We start from the raw sequence: 15,744 nt of genomic DNA, 5'->3' as shown, positions 1-15,744 counted from the left end.
ACATTCTTTAGTTGATTTGAATAAAGTGAAAATCTATCTTTAATTTATAGGAAGAAAAAAAAAAAAGAAAAAAAAAAAAGCACCCATAAACAAAACTCCAAAACTCTACCCAAAATACAATCAAAAGGACCCAAATAGCCAAAAATTTGAAACACCACACAACATTGTAGGGAGGATACTTGAAATTAGGGGGAAATCTAGGGCTAGTACCAGATCTGAGGTCGCTAGAGGTTGGGTTGGCGTGATCACTGGTGCTCGAAGGTTGGTCAGCAGTTTTCAGTGATTCAAATAGTGTTTAGAATTCCTTCCTAAAAAACCCATAAAATAAACTCACAAGAACTAATGGGTAACACAACAAGGCTTAATAAAAAAAAAAAAAAAAAAATCATTCACCCCCAATCAGAGAGAGATGGGAAGAGGGTGAGAAATTTCTTTACCCGAGATGCTTTACACGTTTCCGTGGTCGCCGGAGATGAGGTTGTTGTGCCACCGGCGCTTGGTGGTTGGGTGGGCGCTTCTGCCCGTGGGCGAAGGTCGGTGGGGGGAGAGGGAAGATGTAGATGGAGGGAGATTTTTGGGGATTTCAAATCAATCCATTAAAACAAAACAGAGCAACAATTTCATATCCAAATATAAGGGTAAAAAAAACTAAAAATATATCTACTACATAAAACTCAACACAAAAGATCAGGTTCTGGAGGGCGCCCATTTACAGAAACCCCATAAACAAGTCCAAATCCATACACCCACATAAGAAAAAAAAAAAAAAAAACCACAAATTCAACAAATACATGGTGCAGAATGAGAACCCATCCATAAAATGACCACAAAAAGCGTAACTTTGAAGCAAACCCACATACAAACACCCTACAAGTAGACCAAAATCGAAATACCCACCTGCGCAAACCTCAAAAAATCAACAAAAAAGCACCAAGGAGAGCAAGAAAGAGAAAGAAGAAAGAGCTTACCTTTCTGGGTCACACCAAAACCAAAAGCCTCAAAACCCTAGATCACCATCAAGGAAAAGACGAGCCTGAGAGGGAGAAAGAGGGAAGATGGAGGTTAGGTTGGGGTGGTCGGCGATGGGCGGTGTTGGGAAGGGGGAGAGGGAAGATGGAGATGGAGGGATTAATTTTTGGGTGAAAACCATATCTGAGGTCGCCGGAGGTTGGGCGGCGTGGTCACCGGTGCTCAGAGGTTGGGTTTTGATGGTCGCCGGTGGGTGGCTTTCGGCCGGAGGTGGGAGGGAGAGGGAAGAAGGAGGAACATGGGAGAGGAGATGAGGAGGGGGCAAAAAATTTTGGGGAAGGAAAATGTTCAAACTGATAAGTGTTGCATCAGTTTTTTGTTTTTTATTTTAAAAAAAAAAAAATCAAATAAAAAAAAACAAGGGGTAATTACCTTTTCCTCCCATGAACTACCGAAAAATGCGCGATGCCCCCATAAACTACCAATTCGACCAAAATAGAGCATTCAACTATCAAAGACAACTGTTTTTCCCCCTTCCGTCAGTTAGAGGGGTCAAAAGAAACAGTCAACGGGTCATGTGCCGTTTTACATGGGGGCATGTTGGAAGATGGTGGTAGTTCATGTGGGTAAAAATGAAGATGGTGGTAGCTCATGGGGGGAAAAGATGAAGAAAATGAGGGTAAAACGGCGTGTGACGATCACGTGACCCGTTGACCGTTTGTTTTAACCCCTTTGACTGACGGAAGGGGGAAAAATGGTTGTATTTGGTAGTTGAATGCTCTATTTTGGTGGAGTTGGTAGTTCATGGGGGCATCGCTCATTTTTTGGTAGTTCATGGGGGAAAAAAAGGTAATTACCCCAAAAAACAATAAAGTTACCACGTAGGACGAGGGTCGGACGAGGGTCTGACCCTCGTCTTTCATATAGACGAGCTCGAATGAGAGTGGGAGTGAGAGCCAGAGCTAGAGAAGATTACTATTTCAAAATATTCACATTTCACAAGTTGTTATTGATGGTTTAGGTGTGTGATTTTTTTTTTTTTTTGGTATTATATTTTATTATTTTGTATTATATTTTAAATTATGAATATGGAGGGAATTTTTTTTTTGAAATTATGTTTGAATGTTTTAGAAAATTAAAAAAGAAATTAAAAAAAAATGTATAAAATTTGAGTAAAATTTGAATTCTAAAAAATAACTCAAACATATTTTTGAAAAATAATAAAAAACAATTGTTACCCAAACATGCCCTAAAAATATATAAAATTAGTTGCTTGGTTACATGAAATTGAATAAACTATGTGCAATATAAAAATGCTTGGAGGGCTTTTTGTGATGTGTAAAAATAAAAAATATGTCCATGCACTCAACATTCATGGAAATTTTTTTATGAAAACCGTAAAAAATGTTGCGTCAGTACCGATTAGATTATAACATATGTTATTTATAATAAAAAAATTATAAATATATAAAATAAAAAATAAATAACTATAATAAGGGGTGGTCCAAATGGAGAATTGTCGAATCACCCCTAAATGACAGAAAATACAAGGTTGAACAAGACTTTAAGCCTAACTTTGATAATCAGTAATCCTTGAGTCCAAATTACAGATGTATTGACCCTAGTTTAAGATTTAAGCCGAGATGTTACAACTCCAGACATCTTTACAAAGAGTCTTTCATCTGCCTCATTTCTCCGGCCTCCTCAAATTCAAACTAATGGTGAGCGCTCTCCCCCCCAGCTTGCGGAGGGATGTTAATTTATCAGGAAAAGCAGCTTCCTATCATTTAGTTTTGGGCAAGTCTTTCTCTACGCAATTGAGCCAACACCAACACAAAGCAGCTAACAAAACAACAAGAGTTGTAATGGAAGATATTGGAAAAAGATAATTATGCAGCAAATGTTATAGGGTTGAAGTCATAAGAAGATAATGAAGAGCAACAATTTGAATATTGCCGCCACACACTTGGTGTCGTTTAATTAACGGCGCTTCTCAAACGGCATTAATGTTGTGGTCTTTAATTAATTTCCTGCCGCTTAGAACGCAAACAACATTAATTTATGCCATTTGAGGAGAAGCGGCATAATTACATTTAATGTCGCTTACTGTTCATGACGTTTTTACAATAAGCGGCATTAAATTTTATGTCGTTTGAATAGTAAACGGCATTAATTAAAAAAAAAATTTCCAGCTTCTCTCATATTTTTTTTTTTCTAGGTCAATTAAAATACCTGATTGGTTGATTCACAAATAATGTATTCACAACCAACATGATACAAAAAACCAACCGATACAACTTGATAAACATTACTTAAAGTTGAGATACACAAATAATATACTTTAAACAACCAACATGATTACAATCATTACAATTCAAAAAATAATGACACTTACATATAACTTAAACTATAATACTAATGCAAGGAAATTGTTCCACTGTCAATAACATGATTCAAAAAACCTAGCTTGCATTCGAACATTAAACGATGTCTTCAAACCAAAACACAGGAGATTAGCAGACATCTTCACAATTCTCTTGTCCAACGACGTCACTTAACGAATAACTGCATATAAGAAACAAGAAAAAAAATCATATTTAGATTACATAAGGATAAACTCGAATTTTAATGTATATTAAGATCATCTTGAATAATACTCTTAATTACTAATTGGTGTCTTCAACAAAAAACTCTTAGTACTTCATTGGCGTCTTCAACACTTTCAATAAAAACTACCAAGTACCCATAAACCAATTGCATATATTAATTAAAGAAAGCATGGGGATAAGATCTCATCATCACATTCGAGACAGTATTAAGACACAATTGGACAAATTTCAAAACATGAAAGTGCACTAAAACCAAACAGAATAAGTAATTACATAAGGTTTTCAATGTACATTCAAAAACCATATATATCATGTAATACAATCCATGCTCACCCAATATAATAATCTTGAGGCATATGGATCCCGATTTCTTATTAGAGAATGAGACACCAACTTAAAGAAAAACTTATGGGGTCCCTCCAAAACACACTCATTACTATCATTATCTATTTCACATTGTTCATTAAATAGTAAATGACACAAAATTACCAAAATTGTGAAACTTAAATGGCATACGTGGCTGGAGATTGCAATGGACCTAGGTGGACTAAGGTTAGGAATGTGTTCCTTTTTGGAAAGAACACAAAAGGCAAGGTCACAGTTGTGTTGAGATCACAATTGTTTTAATAAACCATATCTTTAAAATTATCTAGTGGGAGAGAAATTCAAGAGTTCAATCTCACAGCCTAATCTAGAGTCTAAATTTGTAAAAATTAACCTTTCCTCTTGCCTTATGAATTGACATAGGACAAGATTATGATTTGAAATCACCTAATCTAATTCAAAACCAGAGATCTTACAAAGAGCTTAAAAGGAAGGACTCATTACAAAACATCACATTCAGTAGCCAAAGCAGACATTGGAAACTTTACAAGTCAAAGAAATGACAACAATTATCTAAAAGGATTATCATATATGGACCTGCTCATCAATGTCAGTTAGGTTAGACTTCAGAACTTTTTTGCATTTTGTAATTACATTCACCACATTATTAAACAATTCACCTTAAAAGTAGATTAACAAGAACCAAATTGTTCATTCCATAGATAAAAAGGCAAGGAAAATAATTTTCCATACATAAATGAAATCTATTACACGAAAATATATGTATAGGATTAGGAAGTATAAATGTACAAACAAGATATGCTATCATTGAAACAAGACTGAAACCATGACAAATTTAGTTGAGCATATATGTATCAACCTTATCCTAGGCTAGCCATGGACAGCGCAAACCCCATCCCAAGTTCCTCACAAGACATGACAGCCGAATGAAAATACAGGGTACGACATAATATGGATGCATCAATATAGTGAATATGTGAAACAGAAAAAACAAGAAAATAGGTTATATTGTTCTAACATAACAAGAACAGGGCAACAAACACAGTATTTTTCAAAGTGTTGATACTTTTAACAACTTATTTTGGGCTAAAATAAAGGGCCCAACTAAGGATCGAGATATGTAATGGGCATAGTTTTTAACAGGAATATATTTAAAAGTACACAGTAAGATGATAAAGCCTTTTAGTGCTTATAATATAATTTGATTACTGTAAAGATTTCTATATATATAAACTATTAATGAATAAGGATCCATAAATTATAATTAGGTGTTCAGTCATCCATAAACCTAACTAGTTATGGTATGCAACACGAATAAACAACTTGGAGCATAGAACTAATGTAGTAACCATCCTTCATTTGTGATAATGCTTGAATAAAGAAAAATAAAGAAAACGGAAAACAACAATTTAAGAGAAGCCAAACTTTATCCAAGACAACAACCACTAAGTTTGGCTACAACAATGACATAATTTATTAGTCATCAAGTTCATTCACATAAACACAAATGTATTGCCCAAGAGGCCACAAAATAATTGTTTTAGTATCTAGAATATGATGTAGGAGAGATTCTAGAAGTTGTCTTTATTTTGGGTAGGATTCGAAAATGTTGATATATTGACATCTATACAATATACATACATGGATGCTCCATAACACAAATGTCAAGCTTGTTTCCTATCCATACATTCTACTTCGCCTCCCTAGACGTCATCATGAGACATGGCCAAGTGTCCACCTACAAAGCATCATTGACAACCTTAGTTGCAAATTTCATTACTAAGTAGCATAAATAAACAAATGTTTGTAGTTATCGGGACATAACAATCATAAAACATCACCTGGTCGCTAGTAACAAATGATTTGGGCATCACACTACGAGGGGAAGTTGTGTCTGGAATGTCCTGCCCATCAATCCTTTGCGCCACAAATTGGTTTCTCGTTAGTGAAGACTACACTAAATGTTCGATCGTTTGGCACATTTGAGCAATCTCAATATCACGGGTCTGGTCCTTATGATTCATTTAAGCTATCTCTTTCTCATGGGCCGCCTGCATTTGCCTCATTTGTACTTGTTGTGCCTCCACTTGTGCTTGCAATTGACTAACTTGTTGGAAAAGTAATGGTTCCTGGGAGGAGGATGACGATATCTTGGGCATACCGTTGGATCTGCCAAGTACAATGCCAAAGCCTGTTCCACAGACACGCCCTACGTATTCTGGATTTTCAATTGTCTTCGCATATGCATCATCTAGAGTCCATCGTATAAATCCTTGTGAGGATACATTTGTTGTTGGAGACTCCTACGACATCAACTCCTTCATCTTCACTTATCAAAAATATAAATTTGTCAACCCAATTGTCTCATTAAAGACTATCAAAATGAGTGCACTATGGTAAATAAATCTATAAATGAAGTACAACTCAATAGAAGCACTTACCATTTTTTCCCCAAATTCAGCATTGACAGGGATGCCATCTTTTCTATTGTGTGCAACAAGATAAATATCGCTTCTACTTGGGGTGGACCCTGTTGATCTCTCTTACAAAAACAAATGGTGAAAGTAATAATTATCACTCATTGCCAAATGGATAAGAATATGTTAGTGCACACGAAAACAACTTACCATCTCAGTTGCGAGTCTGGCATAAATCTTTGACCTTGTTGTGTGGTTAGCAATATGCTTACTCCCGTTGACCCTATTTTTCTTAGCCCTTAACTACGTATTTCTTAACATTAATACCAACATCTAAATATGTATGTGTGTTTGTTTGTGTGTGTGTGTGTGTGTGTAAATGCTACCTTATCTTCTCTTGTCCTCCAAATCTCTACGCATAGTTCAACGTCCTCTAGATCTAATAGATCATTGTTGGGTCTCTTTATTGTAATATTTGTTCACGTGTTGCACCTTCTTTAATTTTAAGAGATTTCTTCACAATCCACTTGAAAGTTTTTCTTTTTACCCAAAGTCCATGAAGGCAATCATTTCAATCTTATGTAGCAGTTGTCCAAGTTCGATGTAAAAAAATTTCTACAAACATTGGAAACAAATAATTTTACCAATTTCATCAATTTGTATGTATTTACTAAGAACAAATTCTACAACTTAATATTTTAAACATCAATTTTCGTACATACCATTAAAGCGGTCCATAACTCTTCTTTTTTGTGCAGCCGAAACTTTTTCTAATGTGGAGTGTAGATCAACAAATTTCCAAGCTCAAACATACTTTCCTGCGAGCCTACGAAATTTAAGACCGCTTGTGCCCCTTGGTTGCCATACTTTATTAAACTCAAGAATAACCTTCTCCTCATCTGGGATTGGCCAAAAATCACGAGCTCCAAATTTCTTGACATGGATGATCCCTTCCATATCTGCATTACAACACATTTATGTTAGTCATTTGTTGTGACGATCAATGTTGGATCACAATACATAATATCAACACACATGTTTACTAATAAATATATGTTCAATATACCTATTGTACGGACCTCCCCATCGGCTAATTGCAGTGCTGGTGGCACTTGTGGTGATGTAGGAACCTCTTTATGCTCCTCACGATCCTACGTGGAAGATGATAGTGCAGTAGTCTCATTCACATAGTTCGGTGTGGGCTATTGTGAGTCGTAAGGATATGAATAATATCCTGGTGGGGATGGAGGGGCATCAACCACTAACCTATAAAACTCTTGTGTTGAACCCAAACCCTCTTTGGTTAATAACGAATCATGAGGCATTACACGGCTCGAGGAACCAGTATGGGGGTCCTACGTCTCATCATCGTCTGATGGTGTGTATGGTTGTGATGGTGGCTTGTTCTTTGTTTTATGTCCCTCAAAAAGCTGTGCAATATCACTTTTTTTTCGATGCCATTTGTTACCTACAATATATTTTAAAAACATGTCAAATTGAATGAAATGAAGAATACAAGATACTAACAAATGGGAATTGTTAAAACTAGTGATAATGTTAAATTCATACACAAAGAGGTAATGAACATATGATATGTAATAGGTAATATTAAGTTAATATCATACATTCTACGAGTCTTTTTAAATGGTACTTCAAATGATGGTATGTCATTACATGCACACTGAACAAAATCATCACCAACTTTGTTTGAGTCATAGTTAATGTTCAAGTTGAAAGGCTCATTCTCATGATAGTTTCTATCATCATCGTTGTTCACTTCTCCTTGACCAAAATGAAACACGTTTGTTGGTTTTGTCTTGACAACAACATTCTAGTTTGGATGCCTTTCGTCCTCCACATAATGTACTTATGACACTTGAGTAGATAATACATACGGCTCATCTGCAATATCATCTCCATTGTGAATTAGTTTTTGAAATTCACAAGGCAGAATCTGTATTCATCATCTTTGTACCCCCCGTCTTTCTTGATGCGCTCCCAATCACACTTAAATAGCACATAACAAGGCTTGTCATAGTATTCAACCTCGATTATTCGAGTTAGCTTGCCGTTGTAGGTGTCACCATCAACAACAGACACACACATCCCACTATTCTGAGTTGTCTTCCCTACTTCGTGTGCTAGAGTGCGAAACAACATGCTGTTAACCACGTAGTAGCTATATTCAAATGTGGTTTGTATCGGCCCTTTGGAATGCCATACAAGCTTATTCCCCAATTCAATTCGGTTTTACTCGTCCAGGTTGTTTACATGATATTTGGGACAAGGTTTGTTATTTTAAGTAAAACACCGCCTAATTGGCTTAAATTATACTATGGTGTTGTTGAATTAGTATACAGGTTCATTAATCTTACATATTCACGATACCAATCACAAAATTGTGCTTTATGTATCCGGTGCAATTCCTCATCCGATAGGCGCTCCCTATTGTTTGTCTGCCTCAATGTATCCAGATGCATACTACACATAATTCATAATCGTCAAATTACACCCACATGTATAACTAGGGGTGTACAACCGGTTGCGATAGCGGTTATTAGCTCATAACTGCAACCGCAACCGGGGTCTCCGGTTATTCTTATTTCAATAACCGCAACCGGTAGGCCAGTTGCGGTTTTTATTAACCGCCGGTTATCCGGTTATTAACCGGATAACCGGCTTTCACATATGTTGAATTTTTCAATTTTTTTTAAATATATATATATATATATATTCAATATTTGCATTCAATTACATCATTTTTTGTCCTAAAAATTACCAATCACTCTGCTAATTTCCAGAGTGTCCAGTGCACTCCCTTGAGCAACAAGGAGCTCACAGCTTAAGTGCTTAACTAGGAAAAAGCATTAATTTGCAATATTATAAAGTATAAATTGTACATGCATTGTAGAGCAAACCCAATAGCCATAGGCTCTTCAATTGGGTGTTGATTGGTTCTTAATCCACAAGGCAGACCAATCGAGCATGCCTAAAAAACACGAAAGAAATGAAAGCCAACAATTAAATTCACACTTACCCAAACTGTTGGCTTTCTTTTTGTTCTCTCTAATACACATGTTCTCACAGCCGAAGATTACCACAGATCCAACTTACACTCTTTCATTTCGTAGTTGTTAAACAAAAAACAAGAAAGCAGTATAAAGACAAACAATATAAGAAAAATCATGGATATAACATTAATAATATCAAAATACATGCCTTATCACTGTTTTTTGCACAGCTTCCGAGTCCACTTCACCCCTGGAATTGATTACCATCCCGAGTGCAACATTTGGCTTCACATTAAAAACCAACACAAACATATGAAAAAAAAACCAACACAAACATATGAAATTAGGTAAGATTGGTCAGCAAATAATACATAGACAAGATGAAATGAGTCAAAAATAAGAAAAAGTTGTTCAAAAGGTATATATATATATATAAAATTATAATTTTATATATATAATAAAACCAGTTGCGATTATCCCGATTATTAATTGGTATTTCATATTTAATAACCAGTAACCACAACCGGGTACCCGGTTACCTGGTTATCCGGTTGCGGATATTTTTGATTTCTCGATTTTTTGGTTTTTCCAGTTAGCGGTTATTGGCAGTTATTAGCGGTTACCGCTTTGTTCCGGTTAATAACCGCCCTGCTTGTACACCCCTATGTATAACAACGAACAATAATAATAAATATATATATTACAACTCATGTGCGCAGTAAGGAACTTGTTTGAGTTGAACATAATACATCGATGAACCTGTATAAATGTGCATGTGTCGAGGTTGAATCTAGTTGCTGCCCCTCTAGCGTCATCGGGGCTTCTTGGAGGCCTAGTGTGTATTGTTGGCATGTTCAATAAATATCGAAAACAAAACGTTACTAATTCTTCTGCTATGTACCCTTCCGCAATAGTCCTTCTGGTGTAGCGTTGTTGCGAACCTTAAATTTATATCTACCAAGGGACCTTGTGCTTTAAAATAAGTACTAATTACACATCAAACACTTCACTTATTAAACAAAAAGAAAATATTTGTGAAGATATACTTTAAAAATGTTCGTAAGTGTTATCTCTCAAATGCATACATCCAACGAGTGTGTACCAGTCCACCTAGCTTGCATTCACATACCAAATGAATGAGAAGGTGTACCTGAGTTGTAAAAAAGCTTGGGGGAAAATTATTTGTTCAAACTTGCACAATATTAAAACTATTTAAGTCTAAAGTCGGTCCAAATCTTCTTCTCGCAATGCCTTGGAACATATGTCCAATAAGAATGCAGACAAATCTATCACAAGTTTAACAACCTTGGTAGGTGAAGAATGACACAATGCGATTGGCATGATCTGCTGCACGAATATATGGCTGTCATGACTCTTTAAAGCTAAAATGGTACGTTCGTTAAGTTTCACACAACGCAACACATTTAAAGCATACCTGCCAGGTACTCTAACATCTTTAATCACCTTAAAAAAAAAAAAAAAAAAAAAAAAAAAAAAAAAAAGAATATTTATCCACACTAGACATCGTGAAGCAAACTGGGGGTAGGAATATCTTGCCTTTGTCATTTATACATGGATGAAGTTCTGGTCTCAAACCCATTTTTTGCAGGTCCTGTCATGCTTCGAGGTTGTCTTTTATTTTTCCTTTAGTGTCTAGCAATGTGCCAAATATATTATCACCAATATTTTTCCTCAATGTGCTTCACATCAAGGTTATGCCGCAATAAATTGTCTTTCAAATAGGGCAAGTTGAAGAAGATACTTTTCTTCTTCCCAACAACTTCTTCATTTGCATCCTGATGTTCAATTTCTTGTAAATGTCTTAGGATTTCCTCTCCATCTAGTACAACAGGTGCTTTACCCAGTTCTTGTGTACCGTCAAATGTCTTCTTGTTCATTCTCCACCTATGATTGTGAGGCAACCACTGCATATGCCTCATATAGCACTGTTTTCTACCATATGTTAACCATGCAGACCTTGTAGAATGCATACAACAAGGACATGCATTTTGGCCCTTGGTAATCCACCCCGACAAGTCTGCGTAAGCTGGAAAGTCATTTACTGTCCACATCAATGCTGCTCGCATCACAAACTTCTTTTTCGTTGAAATGTCAAAAGTTGTCACCCCGTTAGCCCATAATTCCTCTAATTCTGATATTAGGGGTTGTAGGTAGACATTTATATTCATTCAAGGTGAAGTTGGGCTTAGGATGATCAGAGATAACATAATATACAGTTGCTTCATGCACAACCAAGGAGGCAAGTTCTATATTACCAGCATGACCGGCCAAGTATTGTGGGAGTTGCTCATGTTTCCAAAATGATTGAATCTATATGTTGCTAAACCAAGCCTGACACTGTGTGGATCTGAGGCAAATTTTGGGTGTCGTGCATCGAATGACTTTCACACTTCACCATCTTTCAGATGTCTTAATACACCATCTTTTGTGAACGCATCAGCATGCCACCTCATGTGGGTAGCATAGTATGTTTTGACATAAACAACTTATGTAGTCTTGATATCAACAGAAACCACCACAACACTTTAACCAGCCTTCTTTTCGATATTCGAGACGACCCCTCTTCGTCATTAGTTTCATCTTTCCACCTTGATTTTTCACACACCGTATAGTTGTCTAATTTATCGTTGTCCCTCCAAAACAGCATACAATCATTACGACATGTCGGAATCTTCTCATATCCAAGCCCCAATTCCCTCAAATGCTTTTTGACCTCGTATGTATTTTTAGGTAAAGTTCCCTTAGTTGGAAACACCTCATTGATGAACTCAAGTAAGGATGAGAAAAACAAGTTACTCCATCCACCCATACACTTAAAGTTATAAAGATGTACAATGGGCCCTAAGTTTGCTATGTTTTGTATTCTCATGTAGTGGCTTGTTTACATCCTTGATCAAATCGTAGAACTTTCTCCCACACTAGTCATCAGTGTCTTCTTGGACTCCTTCCATAGATTCAACTTCGGCTCCCATTTGAGATCCACCTTCATCTACTTTACCATCGTGCATACGAAAAACGTCATTCAACATTTTGTGCTCGTCAAGATTTGGTGCCCTATCGATTTGTGTCGAATTCATGCCTTCAATTATTGGCTTTGTACTATGGGAAGCATTAATCTTTTCCCCATGGCATACTCAATCAGTATAACCTTCCAACATATCGGATCCATCTGTCAAATGGTCATATACTTCTTGTGGCCTAAGTTTCTTGCGCAAGGAACACTTCTTACAGGGGCACACAATGAATTCTTTAGTTTTGGAGTTGCTAATTGCAAATGATACAAACTCTTTAACTCCATTAACATACTCCCTCGAAAGTTTAAACTTTTTCATCCAACTCTTGTCTATAGTGTGACTACAATGCAAATACATAGTAAATGTGCTATCTTGTTAGATAAACAGATACAACTATTAATCATGCATAAATCACTTTTTTTTTTTCTAATATCGGATAAAAATTAATCCAACACGAAAATGGGGAATTGGTATCATAGTTCCAATTTCATTGTTGATTGAAAAAAATAATGATATTTTTTTCAATTAACAATGGAATTGGTACTCGTCCATCTATGTCAAACATAAGCAAACATAAATGAAGTTGCTAGCTAAATATAAGACAACAATATAATGGTCACGACTCTAAATAATTGAAAAAGGAACACCAAATTAAGTGAATGGTGAAATAAGTAAACGTTGTTAGCGTTCAAATTTAGCTAAACAAATAATTAGCTAAAATTAATTAGTGTATGTGCGATCAGAGAGAAAGAGACGACGTACATTTCTTTTTCTTTTTCTTTTTTTAATTAGATGAGATGGGGTGTGGCGTGGGAAAATTTTGTGTCCCACGTGCACGCCCCCCAAATTAAATTAAAATTAATTTGTAACAATAAAAATTAATTTCAAAAAATTAATTTAATTAAATTAAAATTTAATAAATAAAAAATTTAAAATGAAATTTAATTAAATTTTAATTTTTTTAATTAAATGAAATTTAATTAATTAATTGATTTTAATTAAAACGACTCCAATTTTTTTTTTTTTTTTAATTTTTACTCAATTTTTTAATATAACTTGAACTATGAAGTAAGGGATTCTCTTTGATGCTATATACTATATATATAAAGTTTATCCAACCGGATTGCTCGCCTGCCTCGTTAGTTCGACTCGTTAGCTCGTTCATATCTCTTATATATATATTACTAAAAATAAGTTATATAAATTTAAGCATGCATATTAGTAATTAAGACATATATGTTATATATGTTACTTAATATTTATATGTGTATGTATTAGTTAACATATATACCAACTAGTTAGTCCATAAACTAATATATTATTTTGTTAATTAAAATATACTAAGTAAATATAATTAACTATATGTTACTTGATATTTCTATGTATATTATATATATATCGTAGTTAACTATAGTCTATAGGTCATTTATATAAATATATATATATATATATATATATATATATATATATATATATATATATATATATATATATATATATATATATATATATAAACATTAAATATATCACATCAAACATGGTTAATTAATAATAGTTATATTTTATACTTATATTATAGTTACATAGTTAACTAAAATATATTAGACTTGCTACTTGCTCACATTAAACATATACCATTAGTTTATGTTGCTTGAATAGTAAGCAGCATTAAAATTTACAACGTTTACTGTACAAACAACATCAATTTATGTCGTTTTCATATTAAACAACACAATTTTGTAATTTGTGCTGCTTGTAAATAAACGGCAAAAGATTTATGCCCTTGAACTGTAAGCGGCATTAAATTTAATTTCGTTTACTGTGCAAACGGCATCAATTTATGCCGTTTTCATATTAAATGGCACCAATTTTGTAATTTGTGCCACTTGTAAATAAACGACATAAATTTATGCCATTTGCACAGTAAATGGCGTAAAAACTATGGTTTAATGTCGTTTGAGCAAAACAACATTAAAAGAAACGGCATTAAATGTAGTTTTTTTTTGTAGTGATAATTTGAAGCTTGATTCGAGATAAGATGACACCAAAGAATTATATATGATCAGGAGATTGATCGACAATGTATCATTATCATTTTTATTTTGAATTTCAAACTGTACAATTAACATTTCCAAGTGTATACTGATGATACAAACTCTTCTTATACTAAATGAATGTGTTGGTTTATTTTAATTTGCTACATTCTGGTTCACAAAAACACCTCCATATCTAGGACTTTCATAACAGGGACATTGTAATTCCAAAGGATTCCAGAAGAATTGTTGTAGAATATTTAATTTCAAAAAGGAAATGGCTGAACAAGGAAGTAATCTGCACATAATTTCACTAAGAAGGAAATATCCTGGTGAATAAAAGAATCTAGAAGATTTACAGCTCAGAAAGTCAATTTTTCTTACAGATTGTCCGGACGCCCAGTTGCCAAGGTCCAAATGCCCAAGTTAGAAACTCAGGGTCTGAACGCTACAACAGACGATGGAGTCAGTAGTTCAAGGTCCCGACGGCCCAGCAAACACTAAATTCAGTAAGTCTCCATTCATACAGGGTCCCGAAAAAAAATGCGATGACTGCAGACGAAGAAAGTGTTTTCATGCACTCGTCCTGACGCTAAACCAGTCCGAATGCGGGTAAGAAATTTACTGAAGATTCAAGTAAAGGTCCGAACGCCGCCTATTAAAATCCGAGTTTGAATAGAATTAAGATTTCTGGAGCCTATTTAAAGAGGCTTGGAGGCTGTGTTTTGGAAGAGAATTCAGTATAGAATTCATGTTTGCTAAGAGAGGGTGTTTAGGCAAATACTGCTAGATGTGCAATCTCTCTTAGGGTTTTTATTTGTGCTATTTGATCAACCTTTTGAAGTTTAGCTTAGAGATGAGCTCTAAGCTAAAGGAGTCCATTGAAGAACTCTTTAGACAAGATGTCTGGTTGAGAGGCGTTCTCATATAGGTACGTGTTAGAGTTAAAGGTACGATTAACGCATGAGGGTATGTGAGTACGACTGCTTTGTAATTAGTTTTTTCTTTTGAATAGTGAATTTCCTGAGTTTGGCTGTCCCGTGGTTTTTCTCTTTGGTACAAAGAGTTTCCACTTTGTCACCAAAATATATGTGTTATTTACTTTCCTCGTCTTATATTTTGGTTGATTGGTTGATCTCACACTCACTCACACAAAGGAGCCTTTATTTTTCAGAATGAATATGGTTTGAATTTCCGTAAGCAAACCAAAACCATTTTCTCAATAATAATCCGTTCACCAATCCTCCAAAACTACATTAACCTAAATCATATCCCAAGGGCTTGACAAGTGAAGTGATCCATAGGATAAAAGAAAGGAGACAGAA

The sequence above is a fragment of the Alnus glutinosa genome, chromosome 14, assembly GCF_958979055.1.
Source record: "Alnus glutinosa chromosome 14, dhAlnGlut1.1, whole genome shotgun sequence".
In the NCBI taxonomy this organism is placed as follows: domain Eukaryota; kingdom Viridiplantae; phylum Streptophyta; class Magnoliopsida; order Fagales; family Betulaceae; genus Alnus; species Alnus glutinosa.
Note: the sequence above shows the minus strand (reverse complement) of the source record.